At 37.3% G+C, this 13,269-nt stretch overlaps 1 pseudogene; it reads left to right on the forward strand.

Moving 5' to 3' along the window:
* The window catches only part of LOC114223882 (protein PIMREG pseudogene), a 120,850-nt pseudogene that overhangs the window by 80,721 nt on the left and 26,860 nt on the right, over positions 1–13,269 (forward strand).

Here is a 13,269-nt window from a genome sequence, read left to right on the forward strand (position 1 = left end):
CTCTGTGGGAAGCCTGCTTCTCCCCCTCCCTCTACCCCTGCTGTGTTCCCTCTCTCGCTGTCTCTCTCTCTGTCAAATACATAAAAATTAAAAAAGAAAAAAGATTTTATTGATTTATTTTGAGAGAGAGCGAGCAAGCATGAGGGGTGGGGAAGAGGCAGAGGGAAAGGGAGAAGCAGACTCCCCGCTGAGCAAGGAGCCCAACGCTGGCCTCAGTCCCAGGACCCTGAGATCACGACTTGAGCCGAAGGCAGACACTTAACCGACTGAGCCACCCAGGTGCCCCAACCAACGGTATTACTTTAAAAAGAAAAATAAAACGAAAGTTTCATGAAAGTGTCAGTTTCACCAGTTCCTATTTATAAATAATGGAGCTTTCTGGCTTACCATGGAGAATTCAGGAAACATTGTTGCATTTTTGAAATTAAAATGATTTACATTTTAATTTTCTCCTGAGAATTTTCCTGTTTTATTCTTTCTTTTCTCGAGGATTGTATGAGTTAAAACAGGGGTGAATGTGTGTGTGTGTGTGTGTGTGTGTGTGTGTGTGTGATTATGTGCATCTGTAGGATTTGCCTAATTGGAAACTAAGTTTTCTGATAGTTGAAAACAGCTTGGGTCTTGGCATCTTTAGTGCCTGATCAAACCCAAAAAGTTTAGGTTACAGTGGAAAATTCCTATAATGGTTGTGTTACATTTTTTTTATCCCCAATCCAAAAACCACAGTTCTTTCTAGGAATGCACAGATAAAGGACACCTGGAGTGGCTGGCCTCGTTCTTAAGGGACATAATCCTTAGTTAACCTGGTTGCCTGTTGCCTCCAATGCCTTGGGGAATTCTTGTACCATCCTGGAACAGTTGAGATCACTGAGATTTTGAATTGGGGAGCGAGAAGAAAGAAGGTGAGGGAAGGCTGTTTTTCCATCCAAGTGGTAACAGTTTTTTGCCCGACTAGGCTGGACATACCATGCGTGAGCAGAAGTTCTGTCCCCCAAAGCTGACACCTGACGAGGCTCTGCCTCCAAACTGCAATGTGCTTCTCACTCAGGTGTTCAGCAGCGCAAGCTCTGAGAGTATGCATCATCTGTCCATCAGATTGTCCCATGGATCTGATTGTTTCTGCTTCACTGGGAATATTGGGGGTCTAGGCACAGCTGGACATGTACACTGACAAAGTAGTTCAGATCAGAAAAAAAAAAAACATCTTAAACTTCTAGACACACTTGAAAAGGGAAAGCAAAGTGCCATTTCAGCCAAGCATTTGCCAGATGTCTCTGCTCCAATCTGAAGGCAAACTAGAGCAAAGCTCTGACACTAAGGGACCTTAAGCTCCTACTGTAGATTTGTTATTAATTAAAAATTCAGCAAGGGAAATCTCATGTTCTTTAAAGGAATGCTTTATCTATTTCCCCATATGAGGATGAACTCTTATAAATTCTATTTTATGATACTCATATAGATGGTTTGGGAGAACGAATTAATTGTTGGGGGAACAAAGCAGGTGAGTGAACACAGAAAAAAAATCTTACCAAAAGAACAATTAAATGAGATAGGTCATATGATCAGGGTTGAATATACTCCTGATGATTCTCCAGGTTCCTTTCTTTCTGTATGAGGGGACTCAGAGAAAGCACTACTTTCCCAAGGACTATTATTTAAGTCTACAAGTGTATTGAAAAGCTTAAGGTCTGAAAATCAAAATCTGAGTGACTATTAGGGAATTAAGAGCTCCTTCAGATAGCCCTCATCATAATTGAAATCACATCATGGTTCTAGTACTCGAAATTCCAGTAATATTCTTTTTTTCCCCCTCAATTCAGTTCACTGGTTTAAGGCACATTTTTCAATGCTAGAGATTATGGTGGTATAATGAAGGGAATTGAAAGACTCAAAACAACAATACAATAAATCAGTAATATTTATAATACAGTCACTACTACAGCAAAATGATGTTTCCTACTATCCATAAAGCATCAGGTGTTATGGCATTTTTTCCTTCATCCAAGTTTGGTACCTTTTACAATTTTCATCAACTTTTCTACTGACCTAATCATCAATCACCTTAAACTTCAGGATATCGAGTTATAACTTTTCAGGAATGAACAAGCTTTCCTTGGTACCAGCTTAACTTTAGAACACTGGCCTGCCCCTGGCATACATCCAAGGCTTGCCATGCTTACAAAGTTGTGTCCACATAGACTTTCACACATGGAAGTTTTTATGAAGGATACGTGAAATAGTAACATGTCTCCATTTGCACATAGAGACACTCAGAGTAATTAGTGCACACCACGATTCACATAGAGACATTCTCTGCATGTGGCCAACACTTGGACATACCAGCTAGAGAGAAAAGCACGTGTAAAAGAAGGTACAGGTGTGAAATTATGACACACGTCCTCACAGCTAGAAAGAGAGAGTGAGATTCTAGGATCTTAGAGATGGCTTGGGGGATGGGGCAGCAAGTTGTTATAAGATGTGAAGGAGGAGAGCCTGTTGCACATTCTAGCCTTAGAGAATGGAGGGAAGCTGATAGCACAGATAAAGAAGGCATGCTTAGCAAAAGTGATGGATTGTGTTTTGTAGTATTGACAGTTTGGACCTGAAAGACAAGTGGTAAGAAGTGAAATCTCTTTCTCAATTGCTCTGATAGTAACCCTGAACACAAAGCCATGGCTAACAGATGAAATTTTTCTACAGTCATTTATCAAAAAGTTGTCAAAATATTATGTAACCTAGTTGCACCTTCATGGCCCTGGAATTCAGCTAGTATGTATTGAAACTATGTCTTCTCCCTCTCTGTCCCAGCCACAGAGTTTCCTTCTCAAGCAAATAGTGTCAGGGATTTTTTTGGTGTGTGCTTTTAGACATGATTTATATATGTATAAGTAATTATGTTGTCTCATTTTCCACAACAACTGTAGCGTACTCTTTTGTAGCTGGATTTCTTTATGTACACTCTCTCTTCTTCTGCTCTTCCTCCCTCCTTATGTTTATGGGTATGTGTTACATATTTTATAAGATACTGCTAATCTTTTCTAAGGTAAGGTATTAAATTACCTAATCCCTTATGGTAAATTTTTAGAAATCTTAGCATCAGATTAGAAAAAAATACATTTAATCCTCATTCACCTCATATTGACTGTCTAATCACCCCATCTTGAATGATTGCCCATAGGCTTAAGCAGAAAGCAGGACAGTGGTTTGAATATGGACTCCAGAATAGGCGAGCCATAGCAGGGTAGGCTTAGCTTCATGCTGCTCAGAACTCCCTCTGACAGAACTTGCTGTGAGGAGTGCTGTTGGCTGGCAGCCTCCAGCAACAGTGCTTTTGGGATCTGCAGCACATTCAAGCCTATCCATGCTTTCACTGGGCAGCTGTCAGCCAATGACCAAACATGGCTGCACACCAGCTCCTGGACATTTCTGTTCCACATAGGACCCCTCCAGGAGCCATTTATGGTGGGAGCTTCCAGTGGGCTGACTGAAATCTTCTCTGAGTTATATCATAGTATGAGTCTTCCTATTCAGTCCCTTTTCTTACCTATTTTCCTTTCACAGATATCAGAACATTTTCTGAAAACTGTCCCCAACTTCTCCTGCTCTCTTTACTTTTCATGGGCATCACCCGCAGTAAGTCTCTTGCACTTTTACTCTATACTGACATCCACTTTCCAAAGGACCCAGACTGACACACATGATTTACATTTGGGTCTTACGTGTTCTGGCTTTATAAATGTGAGTCATTTACTTAATTTTTCTCTTTTCCATTACCCATTTTTAATTATTATAGAAGTGATGCATGCATGAAAAATAAAATAATCAAAGATTCTTGCCCATTTTGCCAGAGAAACTCCTCAATTAATTTCTCTGAAATAGAACACGAGGAGATAAAATCTTGAGTTCTTATATTTTGGAAAAAGTCTATTTTGATTTTGCATTCAATAATTAGCTCCCCTGGCTACAGAGTTAGAGTTCAAATTCATTCTATATTCCTAGAAATTTGAAGACCTGACTTTCTAGTAACTAGTGTCATTGCTGAAAAACCTAATGACTATTTGAAACCTAATCCTAGGTTCATAAACTATATTTACCCTTTAGAAGTTATAAGAATTTTTTATGTACTCTTGGTGTTTGAAAATTCCACTGGCATATTTCTGGGCACAGGTCTGTTTTTGGTTATCATGCTGAGCACTCAGAAAACTTGCTTACTTTTAATACTGATTCATAGTTGTCTTCTGTTCTGGGAAATTTTCTTCTATTATTTCTTTGATTATTTCCACCACCTCAATTTCTTTCTACTCTCTTTCTGGTGGCTCTATTATAGAAGTTGGACTTCTTGATTGCTAATCTATATATATTTCTCTCACATTTTTGCAAAAGTATTTTGAAATTATTTCATGTTCTGCACGTCCCCAACTTCTATTGACTTTTTTGCACGTTTCTAATTTATAAGAATTCTGTTTTACTTTCCTTCTGATTATTTCTTTTTATTATAAGCTTGTGTGGGCTTCATAGATATAATGGTCTATCTTAAAAGGAAACTGTGAGTTAGATGAGGTAGTGGATATATCTGGGCTGAAATACCTTTTATTATTATTAATTGGACTCACGTTTTCCTATCACTTTTGTTAAACTTCTTTCTTAATTAATCTTAAAAATTCATAGCCTGACAGAGTTTATTTAAAATTAAATATTCAACTCTTTTCCAGGGTTCACTGGAAGTATTCCTTTAACTTGGATTTCATTTGCTGGTTAAGTTCGTACTTCTCTCCCCACACCTGTAACTCCTATGCATACAAATCTACTTACGGTTTAATAACCCAAGATAGTGTTTCCTCAAAAACTTCACCCAGTCAGTGCTCATTTTTCCGGAAATGATTAATGATGATAATTTATATAGAGTCTTCTACTGAAAATCACATTAAATAGCAACATTGCCAGTATAGCCTCATATCTCATTACACAGAAGAGCAATACTTAGAATAAATGCTGCTACTTAAACCAGTTACAAATCTTCAAAGCTGCATCTGTGAAAAAATGCTATAGTTAAATTATTCTGATATGTGTGCTGACCATATTGTCCCTATTCACAGAGGCACTATCCAGGAGGCATTAAATGTTCTTATTCTATGGGACACCTGGGTGGCTCAGTCGGTTAAGGGTCTGCCTTTGGCTCAGGTCATGATCCCAGGGTCCTGGGATCGAGCCCTGCATTGGGCTCCCTGCTCAGTGGGGAGTCTGCTTCTCCCTCTGCCTGCCACTCCCCCTGCTTGTGCTCGCTCTCTCTCAAATAAATAAATAAATACAATCTTAAAAAAAAGTTTTTATTCTAGACATAGCAGACTGAGTTCAGATCCCTATTCAACTATATGCTCTTGGACAAACAAACTTTTCTGAACCTATTTCTTCATAGCCTTGGTGTGAGGATGAACAAATATAATGCATGTGATGTATTTAGTATAGTGCCCACCACACTGCAAACATTCAAAAACATTAGTTCTTATGATCAATGAATAAACTGATGATCTCTCAGAGGAAAATTATTGTATCCATTTTTTCCAAATATGATTGCATCTTTTTATTTCTTGTTACCTCGCTGTGTTTTGTTTTACTTCTAGAATAGTTCTTGCTTACTCTCACCTTGCGTGTAGAATTATTTTTCTGCTTCTCCAACTATGCTTTTAGAACCAGGCAGCCAGAGATTGCCACATTTTCTCCTTCACTATGACTAGCAGGCACCTTGCATGTTGCACTTCATCAATGAAAAAGAAAAGGTGATGGCACAGTGGAGTGGGGATATAGTTTGACCCCCAAGGTCTCTATGAAAAAAAATGTTTTCAAACCACAAACTCAATCAAGCATTTAGGAGGTAGAATCTGACAAAACCTCCTATGAGGAAAAGGAAGATACTTATAAATAAATGAAGAAGAGCTTCAAGAATAAGTAGGCTCTAATCATGAGTGACAAAGTGAAAAGAGAGTTCTTGTAGATTGAGTAAATGAAGTTAGGCATGGAAAGGGTGTGAAGATTCTTAGGTAAATGGTATGTGTTCTAAGGTAAGTAATTTCTTTGAACATAAAAAAGGGAGTGAGGGAAAGAAGATTAGGGAATGGGTGCGCACTGTGAAGAGCTTTGAATGTGAAATTAAGGATCTTGCCCTAAATCTTTTACTCCTGGCACCTACTATTTCAGATGGTGAGCCCCATTCATGAAATAATGTACATCTTTGCTAGGAACATGGATCCATCTAACAGGTGCATTCTGAGATGGAGCTGGTACATGGTGGCAACTAATACCTTCTTTCCAACCCTATGGCTAAGATTCTGGGCTGCCACAAATGCAATTTGGTGAACCATATCCAGGGGGGTTTTGGACTAGACTTGTTAGAGGAGCAGAGAGGAAGACTTAGGTCTGGCAGTTATACGAATGAAAACTTTACAGACAGCTCTGAATTATTACTGATCTACAACTTCCTTGCTGTGCATTTGGTCCATTTCTAGATCCTGAGAATCAGTCAGCACTATCCCTGGTCTTTAATATGTCAGATCCAATGTCTCTCAGATGTCCAGGTTACGGCCATTCTGACACTCATTAGCCCTCCAACAAAGAAAGAAAATGGAAATCAAAACGGAGTGCAGCCTAAATCCAACAGTTTTAACATGTCTTGATGGGTTTGGCAGAGAAGAAAAGTAAAACTCTGGACTAAATAGTTTTAAAAGTTTTGCATGTGTTCAAAGGCTCTCACACTGAGAGAAGATCAAAATTAACCTTTAATATTTTATTCTTCTTTCAAAGGCTTAATCTTTGTTGTTCTAAATTCGCTCTAACACCTCTCTTGTTTACTGCTTTTGCTAACAGCTAGTGTTCTTTGAGATTTAGAAATAGCCATTTCCCCACGCTGATTCCCACTTCCTACATCCAGGGCAGAATTAGCAGAGTGGGTTGCTGCTGCTATTGGTATGTGCAGCCTAAGGATCTCTCTGTGGTAGGTTAGGGAGGGTGTGAAGCTTGGATAGCAAGGGAAGGAGCCTAGTAATGTATCACAAAGCTCCTTCCTTCCTCCTTGGCAGGAGTTGTTGCTTAGAGCCAGCAGGTGCTTAATGCTGTTAAATTTATGAGTAGCGAAAGCTGTTGGATTTCTTAACATCTGGGTAACATAAATTATCAGATTTTTTTTTTTTTGGCCCGACATAGTTAGAAAGTGATTTTAAAATCCATGGAAAGCCATTAAGTAACCTTTACTGGAATGTGTTTATTTCTGAACATTTACCTCTGGGTCTGCAGGCTGTCCCGAGATGAGCTGACAGACCCTTGCCTGGCAGGAAGTGACCGAGTCAAGAAAAGTTAAGCCACAACACTTTCCTCTTGAGATCCTTGGGTAGAATACACAGTACTTCTAATGTATTCATTTATAGTTTTTGTTTTGTATTTTTTTCTGGCTTGAAGTTATCAGTAAGTTAAGTGCAGAACCAAAGTATCAATTTGTGCATGACTTCTATGGGTTATTTTTCATTTTAAACCAGCTGTGGTATTGAGTCGCTTCTCTATTTCCCTTTCTTCCCCTTGCCTCTCTTCCTTCATTACAAAGAATGTTTGTAATCTGTCAAGAGAATTTAAAAAGTAAGGTAAGGTAAAATAGGAAGAAAGGAGTTGGTCTTTTCTTTACCGGAACAGGCTACCCACCTAACATTATCCATCCATGCAGCTGTTACCTACCAGGACTGCTGATTACAAAGAGGAGTTTCTTAAACGTTTAGCCGTTGTTGATTTTAAGAGGTAGTGTCCATGAAAAGCCCACACTAGCATTTCTGGGTTATGAAAAAGACCATTCAAGCTTGCAATGTTTTGAGAGATTATTTTCCTATCCATATTTTACTTTCCAACAGAAATTGTGGTCGTATGTAACATGGGTTTAAAATTTGCTATTGTTCGTGTTCCATATATTGACTGTATAACTGAATTTACTGGATTTATTTTTTTAAGATTTAATTTATTTATTCGAAAGAAAGAGGGAGAGAGAGACAGAGTGAGAGAGCATGCACGTGCGCACAAGAGTGGGGGGAGGCGCAGAGGAAAGGGGAGAAAGAGAAGCGGACTCCTGGCCCAGGGCGGAGCCTGACACAGGGCTTGATCCTGGGACTTCATTCCAGGACCCACCCTGAGATTAGGAAGTGAGCCAAACAAAGTCAGATGCTTAACTGACTGGGCCACCCGGGCGCCCCTGAATTTACTGGTTAAAAAACAAACAAACAAACAAACAAACAAAAACACACCACACTAAATGTGGTAACATATTTTCTTTCCCATGATGCAGTGGAACGCATAATGTACTCCTGAAAACTACTGAATGGAGACCCAGTCTCCACAGTTTTCTTACTCAGTAACATGGGCAAAATATGTCAAAATTTGTCAAAATATGTCAAATTTGTCAAATATGTCAAAATTTCTTCTGCAGAGTAAGATTGGCAATGAACACAGTGGACAACAGCCCAGAATCCCCCACATCTTTGCCCTACTGCTTAGCAGTAAAGCAGTTTGGGAAATTGCTGTAAGGTGAGGGGAGGATTTGGTTGCCTTAAGAGTTATCCTACCCTTTTTGCTGGTGATTTTTTCAGCAAATGGGTATGTGACCTAATTCTTTTCAATGTGATAAAATAAAACCTTTTCTGGAGACTTCCAAGACAGTTGTGGCAGTTCTTAAGAGAAAGTCACCAGGAGCCTCTCTCCACTTGTATCTAAATCTAGAAGCATGTTGTTCCAGATGCTACCCTAGCCATCTGTGACCTTTGAAGGAAGACAGCCAGGAGACAGAGCTGAAGTTTAGTGGAGATTAAACCTGAGTGGATGATAGAGAAAAGATTTGAGAGCCTTAATCAAATCTCCCCTGGATCCTACACCTAATGTGTGGACCAGCAGTAATGTGAGCCAATACAATTGTGCATTGTTTATAGGACAGGTTATGTGGGTTTATATTACTTTTGGCTGAAAGGATCACAGCTGATACAGGAACAATTCCATCAACCCAACAGGATTATTTTGAGGGCTAAATGAAGAACCCATTTGGAATAACCTTGTGGATTTTATTACCCATTAAAGATGGCTCCCATCTTTCATTTGCAGCTCCTGCATCTCTTCCCAAAAGGCATTGGAATAAGAGGTTGAAATATTTGAGAAAATAAGTGGAAGAACAGATTAATTTCCACTCTTAGAAGGATAAGAGTATTAAAGTGTAAGTTATGGAGTTGTGAAGTAAATTAATGTTTTCAGACTATTACTTATGTTATTTATATACTATATACTATTATTAGTGTATGTTACTAGTAATATACCACTATGTATATACCATATTATATGTATAGTCTTAGGACAGGAATCTATTTTATATATGTATATGATATATAACATATGTGTGTGTGTGCATGTGTATACATGTTTTAAAGCATTACAGATCACAATCAAACAAATCCAATAAAATAGATACACCTGGGCTATTATATATAATACTTTGTGGTTTCCAAGAAAGGATGCAGTCTTTCCAAAAAATGTGTTTAAGTAATATTTTACCTTACTTTGAAACTGCAGTTCTTCCAGGTTTTTCATATCGACTATTCAGGAAAATATGCTCTTATAAAAAGAAAATGTGTGTTTTTAGCACAACGCTTGCTCAAAAATGTATAGATGTTTGCTCTGAATTGTATTCATTTACAGGAATATTTTAGGATGTTTTCATCAGAGGAAAAAAAAAAACCAAAGCTTTTGGATAGGATCTATAATAATGCTTCACAACTGAAGACAGTTTTCTTGAGGTTTTTGCTCCTTCTAAAAAAGAAGAACAATAATGCGCCAGAGACCCCAAAGGGAAATATATTGTTAATGGAAAAAATTGCCTTCATTCACTCTTTCTATTTAAGGGAGCTCTTGCCGCCAGGTTATAATGAAAACATAAAGGTCTAATACAAAACTGATCAGGGGGAGGGAGGCAGAAGAAAGGAACCCAGAAAATGCAGCATCCAATCCAGATGTTAGCACTGGTGGGGTGGTTTTTGTGAAAGATAGCCAGCTAACTTGATCTTCCTCATCCTGAGATCCCTACTCCAGGATTAAATAAAAAACAAACCTTATTTTTCATGTTTCAAGATTTTTTACATAATTTAGTAAAATTGTATTTACTAATAAGAAACTCTTAAATAGGAAACAAGTTATTTATGATGTTTGATAGAAGTGATCTAAAGTTCCAGAAAAAGATAGAAAAAATAACACCTAAAAATGGCTTTGTCCACACTGGAAAATCACCTAAAATTCTGTCCTTTTATTATCTCTTATTAAAATAAATGTTTTCTTGAATTGATGAAATTTAGTTAGGGATAAATCTTTAGAGTTTAAAAAAAAAGGCTCATGTGTGACTTAGGAAATGATGGCTTACTGGTCCATTTGGAACGGGGGACGAAGGGGTTTTTTTGTTGTTGTTGTTTTAAAGATTTTATTTATTTATTTGACAGAGAGACAGCCAGAGCAGGAACACAAGCAGGGGGAGTGGGAGAGGAAGAAGCAAGCTTCCCGCCGAGCAGGGAGCCCGATGAGGGGCTCCATCCCAGGACCCTGGGATCTTGACCTGAGCCGAAGGCAGACGCCTAACGACTGAGCCACCCAGGCGCCCCAGGAAGGGGTTTTTAAAAGGAAGAAGCAATTTAATCTGAGAGAAATCCAGACAGACTTACTAACTAAATAAATTAATGCTTAGTGACAAATACTGAAGGAACACACACCACAGAAGAAGTGAATAATCTTTTGAACCATCAGTCTTCACCGTTTTCATAACCTTTGGGAATGCATTTTGGGGAAAGCAGGCATAAAAACTTCACAGAATTATAAATTCTTCCTATGGCAACTGCTTTGCATACTCTTTACCTCCAGGACCTTCTGGGAAGTCATAAAGCGCGATGCGGCAAGCTCACTCTTCCACACGTGGAAAGGAGATACGAGTAGCAAGCAGAGTTACTGTTTATCCTCTGCTATCGATGGCTGGCTGGTATTCCTCCCTCAAACCTGGCAGTGTTTATATCGGCATTTTACTACATAATTTGTGAGAGGGCTTTGTTAAACCTAAGTATTTGATTGAAATCCCACATAAAGTAATATTACTAAGTAGTACCAAATTTGTAATTTCACAAACAGATTAATGTAAATTTACCAAATCTTTAAATTGATCGTTTGGATTATAGCGTGGTAATGCATTCCATTTTGGTTTTAGAATTTTGTCTTCATTTGGATTCCCTCTGAAACAGACTCTGAGCCAAGGCTTGGAGTGCAAGTAATTGATTTGAGAACTGCAGGAAACATCAGCACGTGTGGGTGAGGAGGGATGCAGGAGAGGGAACACGTTCAATGAAGGGTGTGGTGGGAGACTGAGGGTTATTTGGAGGGGGAAGTCTGCAAATCAAGGAAAAACGCTTGAAAATTATCTCGCCTGAGAGGTGCGGAATTATAAACCTACTCCTCTCGATTCTTAGCTGAAAGCTGCATTTAGGGGTTGCTAACTCACCTGCACGTTCAGCCTGCTGCACAGGGGCAGAGAGACAACAAGAAGTCTGCAGTGATAAAGTGGTAATTAGCACAGAAAATTAATAAATGCTACTAATATAAAAGCAGGATCACCAGTAATAATAATGAGTTAACATGTATAGCCTATGCAATATATAGATGAAGGGCTAAGGGGTTTTTCTTTTCCTTACACTTTTCTGTATTTTAATATTTTAATAACTGCATTGCATATTATTTTAGTCACTTTGAATATTATGAAAATATATTATCTTTGTATATTGTTTACTATATTTATTACATTAGCTTTTTACAAAAAAATATTTATAATATTGGTTCAATTTAGACCATGAGAAAATTGGGAGAATTATCTAATATTTTTGATTTACAAAAATATACATAAATACATAAATAAAAATAAATAAAAAATAAAACTGGACTCCACAGGTCTGAGTTCACCAAAGAATTGAATGAATAGAAGCTTCTTCATGAATCAGTCTAGGTGAGACAAAAGATTTCTTTCTATTGGAATCATTTATATATTTTGCTTTTAAAATTCTATAACAATCACCTCTACCATAAATCTGTGCTAAATTTCTTTTGCGCTAAAAATAAAGAAGAGAAAATATTAACCTGCAATTAAAAAATACACACAGTTCAACTGTAGAGAAAGAGGATCTCAATCCACTATCATTGTATTTCTGTGGTTTATGATATACTAAATTTCAAAAGAAAGGTAATAAGAGAAATACTTAAGCTGCCTAAAGTGTGAGAATATAGGCTCTGTAATACCATTCAATAAGTTAATAAATGTGATAGTCACAAGGAATTTGAACAACTTAGCAATGTTTAGCTTATATTTGGAAAATGCTTTTTATTATTAATTTACTACTAATTTATAGACAAATATGAAAACTTATGAGAACAAGATTTTCCCCACTTCACATTCTTAAACCTTAAATGCAAATCTTGCACAATTCAAAATTAATATCAGTTTGTATTATTACCACCAACTATAAGTCTTTACTAGCCTCAACAAATAAGCAAGTAAACTCTAAAGCTAACTTAGGTGATACACACATAATTTTATTTATTCTCTAAAACACTGCTACTAAAGCAAGGATAAATAAAATGTGTTCATTTTATTTTACATTTACGAAATATATCATTAAGAATTACCCAAAAGCAAATGTGACAAAAGCAAAAATCAAAGCAGTATGGTACTGTTTTGACACAGAGATCAATGAAACAGGATAGAGAGCTCAGAAATAAATCCATGATCAATTATTTTCTGACAAAAGAGCCAAGAATATACAATAAGGAAAAGACATTTTTTAAATAAATGATGTTGGGAAAACAGGACAGTCACATGCAAAAGAATAAAACTGAACTGTTATTTTAACACCATATACAAAAATTAACTCAAAATGAATTAAAGACTTGGAATATAAACCTGGAATGGAATGGAATATAAGACCTAAAACCTTAAAACTCTTAGAAGAAAACGTAGGTGGTAAGTAAGCTTTTTGAGATTGGTCTTGGTGATGAATTTTTTTTATATATGACACCAAGAGCAAAGGCAACAAAAGCAAGAATAAATAAGTGGGACTATACCAAACTAAAAAGCTTCTGCAGAGCAAAGGAAACCATCAACAAAATAAAAAGGCAGTCTATCAAATGGGAGAAAAGAGTTGTAAATCATATATTCGAGAAGGGGTTAATATCCAA

This window comes from Eumetopias jubatus, unplaced genomic scaffold (genome assembly GCF_037043125.1).
Source record: "Eumetopias jubatus isolate StellerSeaLion01/CBP00866 unplaced genomic scaffold, mEumJub1_p1.0 scaffold_6, whole genome shotgun sequence".
Classification (NCBI taxonomy): Eukaryota; Metazoa; Chordata; class Mammalia; order Carnivora; family Otariidae; genus Eumetopias; species Eumetopias jubatus.